This window comes from Canis lupus, chromosome 34, assembly GCF_048164855.1.
Source record: "Canis lupus baileyi chromosome 34, mCanLup2.hap1, whole genome shotgun sequence".
NCBI lineage: Eukaryota > Metazoa > Chordata > Mammalia > Carnivora > Canidae > Canis > Canis lupus.
Window position 1 is genome coordinate 18,097,090 of NC_132871.1, and position 15,187 is coordinate 18,112,276.

Below are 15,187 nucleotides of genomic sequence, written 5' to 3' on the forward strand. Positions count from 1 at the left end.
TGTTAGTCCCTAATTCTTAGTTTCCTAGGAGGCCTCAGATGAAGAAGAGCCTTACCCTCGGGCATGGACACCAGCACCCAAGTGTCTTTTCAGACAGCTGGCAGCATTCATTTTGGAGGCGATCTAAATGGCATCGCTTTTTGTGGTTTTCAACAATTCATCCTGATGTTCCTTTGATGAAATTAAGCTCGCCCCTTTCAATTCTTTTAAAGTAAACTGCAGGAATATAGTAAGAGACACAATTGAGCTTGGGGCCACAGATCCAATGAAGATGGACAGAACCCTTTAATTGGTGTTCAAATTAAAAAGCTGTTCTCCAGAACTCTAATCCTTTCTAGGACTTGAGCCGCTCTCATGCCAGTAAAAAAATTTATGCCAGGGTACGACGTCCATTCATGTTAAAAATTGTCTCTTCCTCCCCAGTTAGAGCAAAATGCGGTAGCCCTGGAAGCCAGAGATAGTAGATAATGGGTAGCAACTTTAACAAAGTCTGCTTCAAAGAAAACTACGGGCTTGAACAGAGAGAGACTGTGTTGAAAAAACTTAACTGGGATTATAGATTGAATATCAGGCTTCCAAGCCAGATACTCATAATGAAATGAAGAGACATGATGGACAATAGCAGAGATAATACACATCCTCTTGTCAAAGCCAAGAGCTGACTGTGAATATATGATCCATATGAGACCAGCAATAACTCAGTGTGGTTACGGTCCTAACTAAATGAATATTAGAATGGCTTCAAGCAGCATGACTCTAGGCATAGCCAGGCCTTCATCCAATCCATAACTCAATAATAAGCTCCAGTATCCTTGGCTCCTGAAGGAAATGTCCGCTCTAAGGTGCAGCATGGCTGATAAAAGGGACGTGATGTGCAACAAGCTTTGAAACTTTAAATAGCAAGCGAAATGAAGTGAGAAGCCAGCCATAGAGTTCAGAAAAGGGTTTCTCAACTTGGGATATACAGACAGCGGCTCCATTTGAATGCCAAAGGGATGTGAGTGAGTCTCAAGATGGTATTAGAAACCAAATTCTCTCTGTCATTGTTCTAGATGCTTATAAGCCTATCGTTAACCATCACAGAACCTTTGTCACTTTTCATACTTTCCTGCTAAATTAGGAAAGTCATCTTGTTACTAAGCTGGTGTACCAAAAGTGGGGACTGGAAGAGGCACCTCTCAGGTTCTCTTCTCGAGACCCTACTCACATGCGTGCATGTGAAGTATTGGATAAATGGAAGTAGAGCCCGTACTCCTCCTCGTCTAGGAGGAAAGACTTCATGGAAACAAAACAGAGAGATGAAAAATTTCATCACAAGGCCACTGGAGTACACAGAAGATGAGAGCTGGTGGACAGGGCATGGGCGAAGCAGGTCGTGTGGGCTACACAGTGCAACTCCACAGAGTGCCATTCCTTTTTTTTTTTTAAATATTTTATTTATTTATTCATGAGAGACACACAGAGAGAAGCAGAGACACAGGCAGAAGGAGAAGCAGATTCCATGCAGGGAGCCCAGTGTTGGGACTCGATCCCGAGACCCCAGGATCAGGGGGCTCAACCGCTGAGCCACCCAGGTGCCCTGGAGTGCCCATTCCCTTAGACTGTGGTGGGAATCGTACTCCCCCATCCTACCCAGAGTGAAACAATGAGGCTGCCTTGGGGAAGGTGCCATGCAAAAGTTTTCTAAGCTGAACCTTCAAGGGCAAGTAAGAATGATCTGGATGAGAGCCAGACATTTGAGGCAGAGGGATCAGCATATGCGAAGACAGGAAATGAGAAGCACGTTGTGTGCCAGGACTACCAACAGTGGAGGAAGAGAAGAGGATGGGGTGCTGGGGAGGAGGGTGGTGATGGTGCAGTTTCCAGCTCTTGAGATAAGCTGGGGTGAGTGGTGCTTAGAAAGTGTTCTGAGCTGAATAGCTTGGCACCCATCTTTGCAATCCAAAGGGTGTTAAGGGAGGATTTCACCTTCACCAAATCCTGTCCACTGATTTTGGTGGCAATTTCTTTTTCATATTCAGGATTTCTTTCTCCCATAGTTCTATGCCCCAGAGGAATAAGTGAAAAATTGTTTTCTCTGATACCTTTCTGTGTGGTTTTCTGGGGGAAAGGACTCCATAGCAACAGGTATTGGGGGATTTAGAAAGAGCTAAACGAGGGAGAAATATAAGAGAAATAGGTGAGCACGTAAGTTTATGTATTCAGAAACACTTTTCATAGAAGAATGAGCATTCTCTCGTGGACAGCTTAACAAACCCGACACTTCTTCCGTTGTTATTACAGGTCTCACTTCAAAACGTGTGTAGTACGCCAGGCGCTGGTCCATGCGCTGTGCGCTCCAGGGCCTGCATTTTAGAGAGCTTCACCCCTTACGGTGTTACAGGAGGGGTACTGTCTCCATTTTACAGTTGAGAAGACGGAAAATCAAGAGATATTAAGTAGGATGCTCAGGATCACACAGCTAGGGAGTGAGTGACTAAGCGAGCCCTCATCTCGAGCTTCCCAAGGCCTGTGAGGACCGCACGGGAGGGCCCAGGGTGGCAGAGGAACACATGCTGCTACACTCCCTGCGAGCTGTACCTTTGTTGTCTTAGGTGTGTGTCCACTGCTGGAATTTTTGCCTGGTCCATTCTGGTTGGTTACCCACCGCAAGACACCAGTTCTGTGGGGCTCCCTGATCGTCAGAAAATGATGACCTGCAAAGAGCAGATTCAAGCTGGGAGCGGGGGAGAGCTGCAGCAGTTGAGGAGGTTCAGGGACACTTTGCAGTTCCCGGCCTCTGAAATCCTGAAACACGCACATGCACTCACACTCACACACACAATCACTCCTTCTACTGACTTTTTTTTTTTTTTTTCCAGACACGAGGACAAAAGTAAGCACGGTACTATTACATCTCGGTCACCAGTAAACACAAGGTATCACCAATAAAAACAGAAGATTTGAAATGGGAAAAAGAACCAGCCTAGAATCTGAAGCAAGGCCAAGGATAACGCGTAGCAATGGCAAGGGGCACCAAAAAACAGCCTTTGCGTGTACAACAGCACAGGTTTCTCAGGTGGCCAGACAAACACAAAAAGTTGCCTCTGGAACACAAAGAGCAATGTGAGCAAAGATGAGAGAGAACAGTGATGCTGCTTGTAACTCGAAAGCGTGATTTACGTATGCTGCTTGAAGTAGTCAGTGATGGGCCAGACATCCATGCTTTATTCCTTGAGTAATTCTATTTTTTTTAAAATTTTTTTTTATTTATTTATGATAGTCACAGAGAGAGAGAGAGAGAGAGAGAGAGAGAGAAAGGCAGAGACACAGGCAGAGGGAGAAGCAGGCTCCATGCACCGGGAGCCCAACATGGGACTCGATCCGGGGTCTCCTTGAGTAATTCTAACTTGCTGTGTGGCTTTCTGTGCCTCGGTAGCCTTAAGGATGAAATAAGGGGAAAAATAACATCTCTATTATCTCTGGCGACATTATAGGTATTAGTGATCATCACCAGCCCTCTGAGTTTCTGGGGGAAATGCTGCTGTACAGGCAGATAGTATGATGTAAAGAACAGGTTCTAATGGGGATGAGGGGTTTATGTCAGTTTATCAGTTCTTGATTTGGGGGTCCAGGGCACATAGGTCTATCGATTCTTCTAAATAGGATTGTGGTCAGTTTTTTGGTGTAGGGAATACACTACAGATTTCCTGCTAGAGAGTTCTGTTCTCTTTCTGGAAAACACAAAGGCAAAGGTCCACTAAAGAGCAAAGAAAATGTCAGCTGAAAAGTTCTAGGGAGGGAGCTGAATGTCACAAAGCAAAATCCTCTGGAGGGTTCTTTCCGTTTCATGAAATTTAAAAGAGTCCCATTTAACAGACTCGTTAATGTACTAAAATACAAAGTTGCTCACAGAGCATCTGTCATTCCTTTTAGTGGCCTGACTACAACCACAGACGCCTCCGATGACACATTCACTTGTCATCCATTAAATACAAATCCCTCCCAATAGAAATATTCCTCTCCTCCACTTGAAAGATTTCCTCCCCAGGGGCTTCCTGGATTGCAGATTACCTTGTTCACAGAACCCTTCAGTAGCTAGCTATCCACCTTCACCTTTCAGCAAGTTAATGGGGCAAAATTTTCAATTTAAGGAGCACAGGTTTCTCCCAGAAATCACATCGCACAATCTGGTATTTTGAGTCATTTATTTTTTAAAAGGCCCCTACATTTGCCCAAATTCTTTTCTCATATGTCTCAAAGTAAATCCAGCAGCAAGTGGGTAGAACCGTGTATAGTTTGGGTGTCAAGCTCATGTCCTTCTCCATCATGGCTCAGGCATGTACAAGTCAGTACTGGCTTCCTACGCTCCAGATGCCACTGGGTTGGCTTGGCAGTCATACGAGCTTTCCTCACCCATGGCCAAGGCTGCACAGGCCCCCTCTGCTCCCTGGGGTCACAAGGAATATAGTACCTCCAAGTTTTGATTGCTCTTGGATTTTCAAATCTACTTCATTTGTCCATCAGAGATGCCCTGAACGCCTGTGAGAGACACCAGGCACTGCTCTACAGTCTGGTAAGACAGATGGGGGCTTACTTTCTAGGAACTGTAGGCAGAAGATAAACGTACAATAAATGAATACAAAAATAGTTTCAGGTAGCGATAAGTGATGTATGCAAGTCGGGCAATGGGATAGAGGCTGAGTCAAGCGGGAAGGGAGCAACTGTAGATGAATTGGTCACTCTCCGAAGGGGTGACACTTAAGCCCTGTGATCTCCAGTCTAGTCATTGCATCTTTTACCAATGTTTTGGTTCTTTGCTTGCCTCCTTGGGATTAAAGCTTCATCAGGAGCATCTTTTGGTTTTTGATCTCTGCTCCTGTCTTGTCTTTGGGTAAATACCTACTAGTATAATTGCTGAATCGTAGGGTAAATCTATTTTTAACTTTTTAAAGAACCGCCATACTGTTCTCCAGAGTGGCTGCACTGGTTGGCATTCCCACCAACCATGCAAGAGGGTTCCCCTTCCTCCACATCCTCATCAATATCTGTTGTTCCTTGTATTGTTTCACAAATCTGAAGTCTGGAAGTCTGAGAAGATGTTGGCAGGGTGGTTCCTTCTAAGAGCTGTGCATGAGAATCTATCCCCTATTTTTCTACTTTTCTCCTAACTTCTGGTGATTTGCTGGCAATCTCTGGCACTCCTGGATTATAGATGCATCAATTAGATCTCTGGATTCATGTTTAGACAGCATTTTCCCTTCCCTGTGGGTATCTGCGTATCCAATATTCCCTTTTTATAAGGACAGAGTCAGATTAGATATGGGCTTACCCTAATGACTTCATTGCAATTTGATTACTTCTGTAAAGATCCTATTTCCAAAGAAGGTCCCATTGTGACGGATTGGGGGTTAGGACGTGAACATGTCTTTTGGGGGAGGAGGATACAATTTCATCCATAACATCTACTTTCCTGGATAGCAACAAAATGAAATACTTGGCTCCCCAATACTTCATTTCTTCACATTTTATTTTCTTGATTTGAGCAGGTTAAGTCTTGGATTTGGGGAAACCAGCTTTTAAAGGATGAAAAATGTGTAATTAGGATTCAAAGAAGAAAGAAACATGAATGTGTAAAAGGACACAAAGTATGGCTTATTTTTAGGATGAAAAAAAAACCTAGTTCATTTTTTTTTTTAGTAAGACCACATGAAGAACATGGCATAGTTTTATTTTTTAAAGATTTTATTTATTTATTCAGGAGAGACACACAGAGAGAGGTAAAGACGTAGGAAGAGGGAGAAGCAGGCTCCCCCTGGGAAGCCTGATAAGGGACTCGATCCCAGGACCTGGGGATCATGATCTTGCCTTTGCTCAACCACTGAACCACCCAGACATCAGGCGTGGCATAGGTTTAAACAGTCCTGTGCCTCTGCCACTTTCTCTTTCCTTTGAGATATCTCTCTCCACCCACACAAAATCGACCCTAACTATTTGGGAAAGTTGAGGTAGGAGGGTGGCAATTTTCCCAAAGATTGGGGTCAACAATTTGTGAGACACTAACTTGGTTTGAGAATAAGGACGATTCTCCAGTGTCACCTCAAAACTACCAGCATTCCTATTATCCAGAAACAATTCTGAATATTCAGAGACCATATGGCACTACAAAAGTGGTGTGAACGTTAAAATCTATGTAGTGACTTTATAACGTGGTACAAAAGACAGTTGAAAAAAAAGTAACCCAATCTTAACCAGTTGAGAGAGGAATAAAAGGAAGACAGAAATTCAGAAAAATAAAATAAAGAAAAGAGAAGGCAGGGAGAGAAAGGGCTAACCACTCATGTTTATGAAAAGCTCTTGTAATGGATGAGAAGCGCACTGTACAGCCCATCATGATATCGGGGAGGGGAAGAGAGATCCTGTCTGAAAAATGTTTTGATCTCAAATGACTTTCCTCAGAGCTGGTGTATGAGTGAAATCAAAGAATCTTCATTCTGTGGGGAAATACAAGAACTCAGACCGCAACAGAACTAATTGATAAACGAGCCCCAAAGGCCAGAGATTCTTCTCGGCTGCATTAATTTGGCAAATGGTTATCCTGATGCCCAACCTCCTCCCTTCCTCTCGCTCTTGTAATTATGCTCTAAATAAGCACAGGAGAGGAAGAAATAAAGCACTATTAACACTAGATAATGGTCCTTGAAGGAAGAATTTCATAAACCATTATGTTATACAGCTTGCTAACTTATTATCTCTCCGAATCACAGAGGGCTGGCTTTCTCTCCTGGCCTTTCTTTGAAGTGAGCTGCCGTGGCTGTGGAAGGCTTTGTGCCCCCAGAAGCTGAAATCCCTGAATGCTCATAGGAGTAAGCGTTCTGACTCCGCTGGCTCCGAAAGACAAAGAGCTAATTTGAGCCTTTAAAAAATTTAATTATGAATCCTTTCAGAGACCCCGTAATTGAACTCGCCCAACAGATCATTTGCAACACAGAAGTGGCGGAAAGCAAAAGGGGAATATTCATCATGATTGGGCAGTTGAAATCATTTCCCTCCCAAATCTGGAAGAGATGATTTGAACCTTTCTCCTTTTAGTTCAATACACCTTGAAATTTATTGAAAAGGTCTTTATAAATTCCTGCACTCAGAAGAATGGGGCCAACTTGAAAGAGGAGTGGGCAGGATGAGGATGTCTTTGTGTGGGCTTAGGGCTCTTGCTATTCTGAAAGCCACACTCTATTTCATTGCAGAAAAAGTGCACTTCAAATTAGCGGAGAAGATTATAGCTTTCTTCAAATCAATGTGTTGCCCTAGTTCTAGAATTCAGAGAATTTTTAAACATCGCTACAATCCTCTCAGGGAAAAATGAAAATGAGGATGTCTCATTATTTTAAATAAATGCTTGGCTTCCTTTGCAGTGATGGATATGGTGCCTTGACGGCCATATATTAGACACATTTTTAAAGATGGGCAGAGCTATCACTTATTTAATCATGGGAGCCTGGGAGCCTGGCGGTGTAGTCGGGCCGTGGGTAGGGCTTCTCTGCTGGGAAAGAAACGCCAGGATGTTTTATTACAGATGTGGAAGAGGATGAGAGGAAAGACATCCTACTCATAGAAACAGCAGCTGGGAGAACTTAAAAATGATGAGCTATGCGATACCAAAAAGAGTATTCATTTGGCCCATTATTTTGGGGAGGGGAAGCCGATATAAATGGATCTTATTAGAAATCAGGAAGATGTTGGTGGGTTGCCATCTAAAATTTACAGCATCTAAGGAGATATTTCTTAGCCCATCACAGAGAGGTGCTATTTTAGGTCATATTTCAAAGAATGATATTAGTACCATGAGGGAACTGATGACATCATATGGAAGAGAACTTGCAATTTTTATTTTTCCTTTCATTTCCTTTTCTAATGTCAATCCCCCTTTATACCATATCAATTTATCAATACATAATAGAAATAATTTTGTGTAGTTGCTGTCGATGGAAATTATCTCGTAGGCAATCTTACGGCACTGGAAGAGCTGGATAAAACTTTCAGCTGTTTAGTCATCTGCTCTGGACTCTGTGCATCCCTCTACCTTTGTTTCTCCATCTATAAAATGAGAATGACAGCATCTGGACATACTTTGCAGGGTCACTGGATAGATCAGCTAAGATACCGTGTTTGAAAATACCTTGTAGGTTATACACCGCTACATGAATGAAGAGTATTATCGTTATTAATATAAATATGTTTTCTTTTTTTTTTTATGATAAGCACACAGTGAGAGAGAGAGAGAGGCAGAGACACAGGCAGAGGGAGAAGCAGGCTCCATGCACCGGGAGCCCGACGTGGGATTCGATCCTGGGTCTCCAGGATCGCGCCCTGGGCCAAAGGCAGGCGCTAAACCGCTGCGCCACCCAGGGATCCCTATCGTTATTAATATAAACACGATAAATAAAAGACAAATCTAGAGAGGATCACCTTTAAAATGTTTCGCAAGTACCAGTCAATACATCTTTTTTTAAAAATTTTATTTATTTATGAGACACAGAGAGAGAGAGAGGCAGAGACACAGGCAGAGGGAGAAGCAGGCTCCATGCAGGAAGCCCGACGTGGGACTCGATCCCGGGTCTCCAGGATCACACCCTGGGCTGAAGGCTGCGCTAAACCGCTGAGCCACTTGGGCTGCTCCACAAGTTAATACATCTTGACTGACTGGTACTAAAGCAGATTTCTTACTTGGCTGATACTCAAAAGGGGGGAAAAAAAAACTTGGCAGTTGACTGTTTTCATAAGAAGATTCAATTTCATTTTATAATGTGTATATTAAGAGGTCTTGCACTTCTGTGAGAAAGGGGTACACAAACTAGAGGAAATATTATGATTATTATCAACACTGATATGATGAAGAACTAGATTTTTTTCTAATATAACTTTAGAATATAAAAAAATCTACCAGATTTAGATATCTCTCTGAGCAGCACTGACATAGCCATCATTAATGTTTTTTTTTTTTTAAGACTTTTTAAATTTATTCATGAGAGACATAGAGAGAGAGGCAGAGACATAGGCAAAGGGAGAAGCAGACTCCCCACAGGGAGCCTGATGTAGGACTCGACCCCAGGACCCTCGGACCATGACCTGAGCCAAAGGCAGATGCTCAACCACTGAGCCATCCAGGTGTCCCTCACCATTAACATTCTGTGTACATACTAAGTCTGAACCGGCTATCCCATGATTATTTTTGAGATATTTAAGACAAAGCCAAGTCAAGATTTATCATTTTCCTTCATAGACTGGTCTAGGTTGTAACAGAACCTATCCGTAATATAATATTACATGGCATATGGTCATCTCATCACTTAGCCAAGAGACTTCTCAATTTCCACACAGTATCAGCGTTGTGAATTGCTCTAGAAATGTACGCAAATGAAAGCCTGGGTGACAAGGAGTTTTGTTTGGCAGAGTAGCTTTATAACCACACCCTTTTGTTTCTGAAATCTGTGATCTTGCGTATAATTTTCTCAAATTAGTACCTACTGGCTGGTCAGGTGAAAAATACTGCCCTTGGTTGCCATTCCCATCCTCGGTCACCCATGTTGGCTCTTCACAGTCCTTACCTCATTCAATCCCCAGCATCGCTCCCCACAAGCTATTTACCAAACACTTGCTCAGTTTCACCACATCAGATACTATTTGGGGCTAGAGATTTACCCTCTTATACATCCCCCCCTTTTTTTTACAACTTCCTTTTTGCTTAAGATTCTTATTTCTCCAATGGTTAGAGGCCCAGGCTGCCACTGTTCATTCTCCTGGAGCCTTGAACTCTTTACCACAATCCACCCTACATAGCTCTTGAATCTGTTTGAGGCTACACTGGACTCCTCTCACTTGGATTCCACGGGCAGGGCTGAATGCCTCTGAGACTCCATTCTCGTTCCCGTCTCACTGCACCATTCCCTCTTCCCCACCACATCAGCTCTCCGCAATCATCTGCCATCTTTATTCTTACTCCTGAGTCTTTACATTTTGTGGGGTAAGGTCTCATTGTCAAAGAGACTGAGACAACCTGGTCTCCTGGACAAAGCACAGGATTGACTGTCAACAGAAAAAGATGCAAGTGGTAGTACTGCCATGAAGGCTCTTTGGAAACACTTTCCTCCTCAAAAATTTCTCTTAGTTTCAAAATTGCATTAACTTTCACTGATCAGAAACTCCTCACCCCTCCATGATTCCTCAACCCACGTGACGGACGGCTCATCTCTGCAGTATCTGGCATTTCCAGTCTTTCCATTCCCATTGGCTCTCTTGTCTCTGGAAGGGCTTTGAAAAATGATGGGAATAACAGTAACAAAACCTCTTCACCCTGGCATCGTTTTCAATTATTGTCATATTTTTCTCTTTCATTTCATATCCTGAGCCCCTAAAGAAGGGCTCTCTCATGCTTTTCTCTATTTCCCCACCTAGTAACTCTTGCGATCTATCCACATGGAACACGACACCATTCTGAGTAAAGCTGTGAGACCTGCCCTGACACACTTAGGCACCCTCTTCTTCCAACTCTTGCCCAGGGTTCCTCCTCACTGCATCCTCATGTTTCTCTGCTCACATTTCTGGTGGTCTTTGAGGTTTCTTCTCGTCACCTCTCCTCTTCCTGCTCTTCTCATTTTCCACACTGGCACTCAGCCCTCCCTCCAGTCTCATTAGCATGGAGAACTAGCTCTCTTGCAAAAGGCTTCTGCTGTCAGCTTTCTAGCAGTGTTCACTGGAAAGGTGGGTCAGGGACCCATGAACTTGCCATCCTTTCCCATTTTCAGCACAGTTCTCTCTCAGGGTAAAAATGTAAGTTTATACCAAAGCAGAGGGATATTTGCTTTTTCTTTTCCCTGTAGAAAATAGACGTCAGAACACGTGTTTAAGTCCAAGTTCTTAAGCTGGAAAGTTTGAATCGGAGGCAAACCCTAACAGGTGTAGAGGACAGGTTTGCTAACGACAGCACAAGGTAAAAAATGATTTTGTGCTTTTGTTCACCTACACATACGAGAGTTCCACTCTTCTTTATGTTGGAGATGTTAGGCTGTTTCTGAAACTGTTAAAATGTTGTAAAGTCCCATTCAAAGCATATTTTTACTTGGCCCATTAGAGATGAGTTTCCGTGAAATTCTGAGGCTACTTTTTACTTTTAAGACTGCATTTTAATAGTCATTTTTTTCCAGTAACTCCTAGACAGATGGTACAGGTGACTTTTTAAAGAGATATCAAGCTATTTGCTTTCCCTTTCCCTTATTATATTATTTGAAAACCATCAGACAGTTTGAGTTCTATAAAAGTAGAATTTAGGAAAGGTCTGTAAGTATAATTGGAAACAGGTCAGTTGTGGAAGGAAATAGACTTTTTGTTTTAAACACATAAGCCATAAAAATGTAAAACCATCAGAAAATAGAGGAAGAAAATCTTGTCATTATTCTCTATCATACGTCTACAGTCAAGAGTGTAGCTACTCCCATGATGAACCCCCACGTCTACAGCCTATGGACAAGGACATGAAAGGGGTCTTCAGAAGGTTCTTGGGGGGAAAAGATGGACTATAGGATGTGGGACTGAGGGGAGAGTAAATAAATTAATATTCTGGATTGCCTAAAAAAAAAAAAAGTGCAACCGTTTTTATGACCGGATAGACTAGCATAGCATTTCATTTTTCAAATTTGTTAAATCAAGATTATGACATTAATTATTTTGAAATAATGTTTTAAACAATAGTTTCTATTTAATACTATTTGCTAGGACTATATAAAATGCCTTACAAATCACTATTTGTACATGTAATTTATATATTTAGAGGACACATCATTGCTTCTCTGCCTCTACTCACACTTAGGATGTTCTCTATAATTTATGTAGAATCTCAGTAACAATTATAAGAAATAGGCATCCTTGTTCCCATTTTATAAAAGAGGAAACTGAGGCCCAAAGAGTAAACAACTTACCCCTGTGTCACACAGCTAGCGAGTGATTCAATCTGGATGCAGTGATGCCAGGTGGCTTAGTTGGTTAAGCCTCTGGATCTTGATTTTGGCTCAGGTCATGATCTCAGGGTCCTGGGACTAAGCTGTGTCAGGCCTTATGCTCAGCAGGGAGTCTGCTTCTCTCTCTCTCCCTTTCCCTCTGTCCCTTCCCCAGCTCCCACATGTGATCTCTCTCTCTCTCTCTCTAAAATAAATCAAATAAATCTTTAAAAAAAAAACCCAAACATGGATATGAACTGTAATGTGGTTCTATATGCCATATCATACATTTCACTTTTTACATCAGTCAGATTAAAACATTTTTTTTTCTCCTACTTCCAAGGAATAATGTGAACATAGGGAAAATGAACTCACAGCTGCTATGCATCTCACCATGGCTCAAGGGTCTTTCTGGCCCTGAGATCTTTAGTTCCACAATGTAAATATGTAGTTATTGTTTTTTAATGAGAACTTGAGAAAGGATGAAGGATTCAACTCCATTCATAAAGCTACTCCCTTCACAATATTCAGATGTCTAGAAAACCATACCAGTAATGATTCTTAAAGCTCAAACAATTCTAGGTCAAAAGGAAACAGTTGATCTTAAGGGATATTTTAACTCAGCTTTGAAGGTCAGATGAACTACTCATCTCTACCATAATAAAGCAGTCATTCTATCTTGGGCTGAGTATAAGACTTGGCATCTGAGGCTCTGGCACTTACTAGCTATGTGATTGGAGTCAAGTATAATTCTCCATTTAGGGAAGATTTGGTAGTTTAGCTATTTCAATCTATTTCTATTCCAATTCCCTTTTAGCTTTTCTTCCAGGAAAAGGGCCAGTTGTAAAAGAAGCTCAAGTCCAAAACTGAATTTCCCAGGTCCCTTTACAACTTGGATAAAGGCATATGACCTAGTTTCCACCAATCAGATGCCTCTGGGCAAGACACAGATGATGGACTGAGCCACATAAGATGGCAGCTGCTTTCCAGTGATTTGGACTGACTGGAAAACACATGGAGTGACAAAGGTGTCTGGTATTGCTCGAACAGCTGTGATAGAATTTTCATTCTCCAGATGTGACATCATAGGTGTGAGTAGAGGCAGTGGAAGCAATGCTGTGCCCCCTAAGACAGCTCCAACAAATTGTCAAGCACTGTTTGGGCTGCACTCTTACGGGCAAGCTACTCTGGTTGGTTAGTAACCACATGGGGGTCCTGCCTCCCAGAGATTCCACGAGCTACTTAATGCCTTTCCATAAATTTCTTTCTCTTTTGCCTGGTAAAATGGCTTCTGTTTTTGGTAATTAAAAACCCCAAACCATACTATTCTCTCTACTTCTTTAGGTATAAAATGAAACGATGATAATCTAATTTTCAGGTTGGTTGTGAGATACATATAAAGTGGCATATAAATTTGTTATTATAAATTGCTGGACATTTAAACATTGTTTGAGTGAACTACCTACCACCATAAAACGATGTGTCCCTGCTATATTCATCTTGGAAAATGCTATATAGCATTGCCCATGTAAGGAGCAGCCTTTTGAATGAGGATCACATTTGAAAACTCTATTTTCTCTCTCAAAGCTATCTAAAAATGTATGGCATGTGTCTCTTGGCTGGATGTCACATGGCCCTGTTGTTGTGATCTTGCTCAGGACAAGATGCCCTGGATGACAACTGAATATCTCTTTTAGGAAACTCTTGTGTACCTTTTTTCTAGGTGAATTCACTGAAAACCATGCAGCCTTCATTTAAAAATAGGCCACCATAAATACACTCTCAAAAATTGCTGAAAATTCATTTGCTTTTTTTGTGATGTGTTAATTTTACCTATATAATTACACATGGTATCATACAGGTGCCTACTCCTAAGTCTGAAGACATGCTGACAACTCATTATTCTCTGTTCTTTTTTTCTCTGGAAGGGAGGATTATTATTATTTTTTAAAATTTTCTTTATTTGAGAAAGAGGGAAAGAGAGACTGCACACATGCAGAATGGGGAGGAGCAGAGGGGAGAGAGAGTCTCAAGCAGAACCCTGCAGAACATGAAGCCCGCAAGAGGGCTTGATCTCCTGATCCCAACATCACAGGCTAAGCCAAAACCAAGAGCCAGATGCCTAACTGACTGAGCCATCCAGGAGCCCCTGGGAGGGAGGATAACTGAGAAGAACCAGTATGCTTTTGTTTGCATTTACTCTTTCATTATATTCGACAATCCCATGATTAAAATTTATAAATGTTACAATAAATACACAAACTAAAATGCAAATTCACTACCTCTAAGGAGCTTAAAGTTATATTAACTATAATCTATGTGGAAAGAAATAAGGAACAAATAGAGTTACGGTACTATTACTGAAATAGTTCATTTTTGATGTAGATGACTGGGTTACCTTCATGTAAGAAACAAATTTTGACTTGGATCTCAAATTTTAAAAACCGAATAGATAAATCTCACTAGGAGAAAAATTGGTTGTGGGGAAGAGACATTCAATGGTAAGAGAAAAGCATCTGCAAAGAAACAAAGATGTTAAATTGATTTACTTGGGGAATAGGGAGCTGTTTGGTATGGCACAGTGTTGCATTAATGATAGAATGTAGTTGAAATTAAGTAGGTGGAGGTAGTCGTTGCTCATGAACTCATTTTTTTTTCTCCACCACACTTTCATCATTTCTTCACTTTCAAAATACTTTCATAACTTTACCACTGATCACATTTTGGGTTGATTGTTTATGTCCTATGGAAAGACCCCTCAATCACTAGGCTGGTTTCCTCATTGCTTTTAACTGTGTCTATTTGATAAACTGTAACCTATATAAGGACAAAGATTTTCCCTGACTTTATCACCATTTTTACTACTTTTATTATTATTTCTATCTTTATCACTATGTTTAAGTATAATAGCACGGTGCAGGAGATACTGTACTTGATAAACGAATAACTGTTTGAGTGAATAGTTTCCGGATAGATAGCCATCAACAGTTAACCTGTCATCCAATAAGATGGCATCAACAAGAGAACTTGTTGAGGGCTCTCGAGAGCTGAGATATCATAGATAAGTGGACTGTATTCCAAAGCAAGCATTTATGTGATGTGCTAGAAGGATACATCAAAAGGTGTTGTGTAGTCTGAGTGTAAATCTTCTCTCATGTCTGGCCATTTTTTTTTTACTATGCCATTCATGCCAAACCTCTGTCTCTGATTGAATT

General features: G+C 41.6%; 1 protein-coding gene across 3 annotated transcripts in view; it reads right to left on the bottom strand.

The window, feature by feature from the left end:
* Positions 1 to 15,187, bottom strand: part of B3GALT1 (beta-1,3-galactosyltransferase 1) — a 503,619-nt gene that overhangs the window by 5,498 nt on the left and 482,934 nt on the right. Inside the window, exon 1 of one of the 3 annotated variants that reach the window (XM_072810858.1) lies at positions 56 to 203. The exons of 1 other annotated variant lie outside the window; for it this stretch is intronic. The gene's annotated coding sequence lies outside the window, so the exon portion shown is untranslated. Of the gene's footprint in view, positions 1 to 55; positions 204 to 2,564; positions 2,697 to 15,187 lie in introns of those variants that run through there. One more of the 3 variants, XR_012023653.1, reaches the window with a different exon arrangement.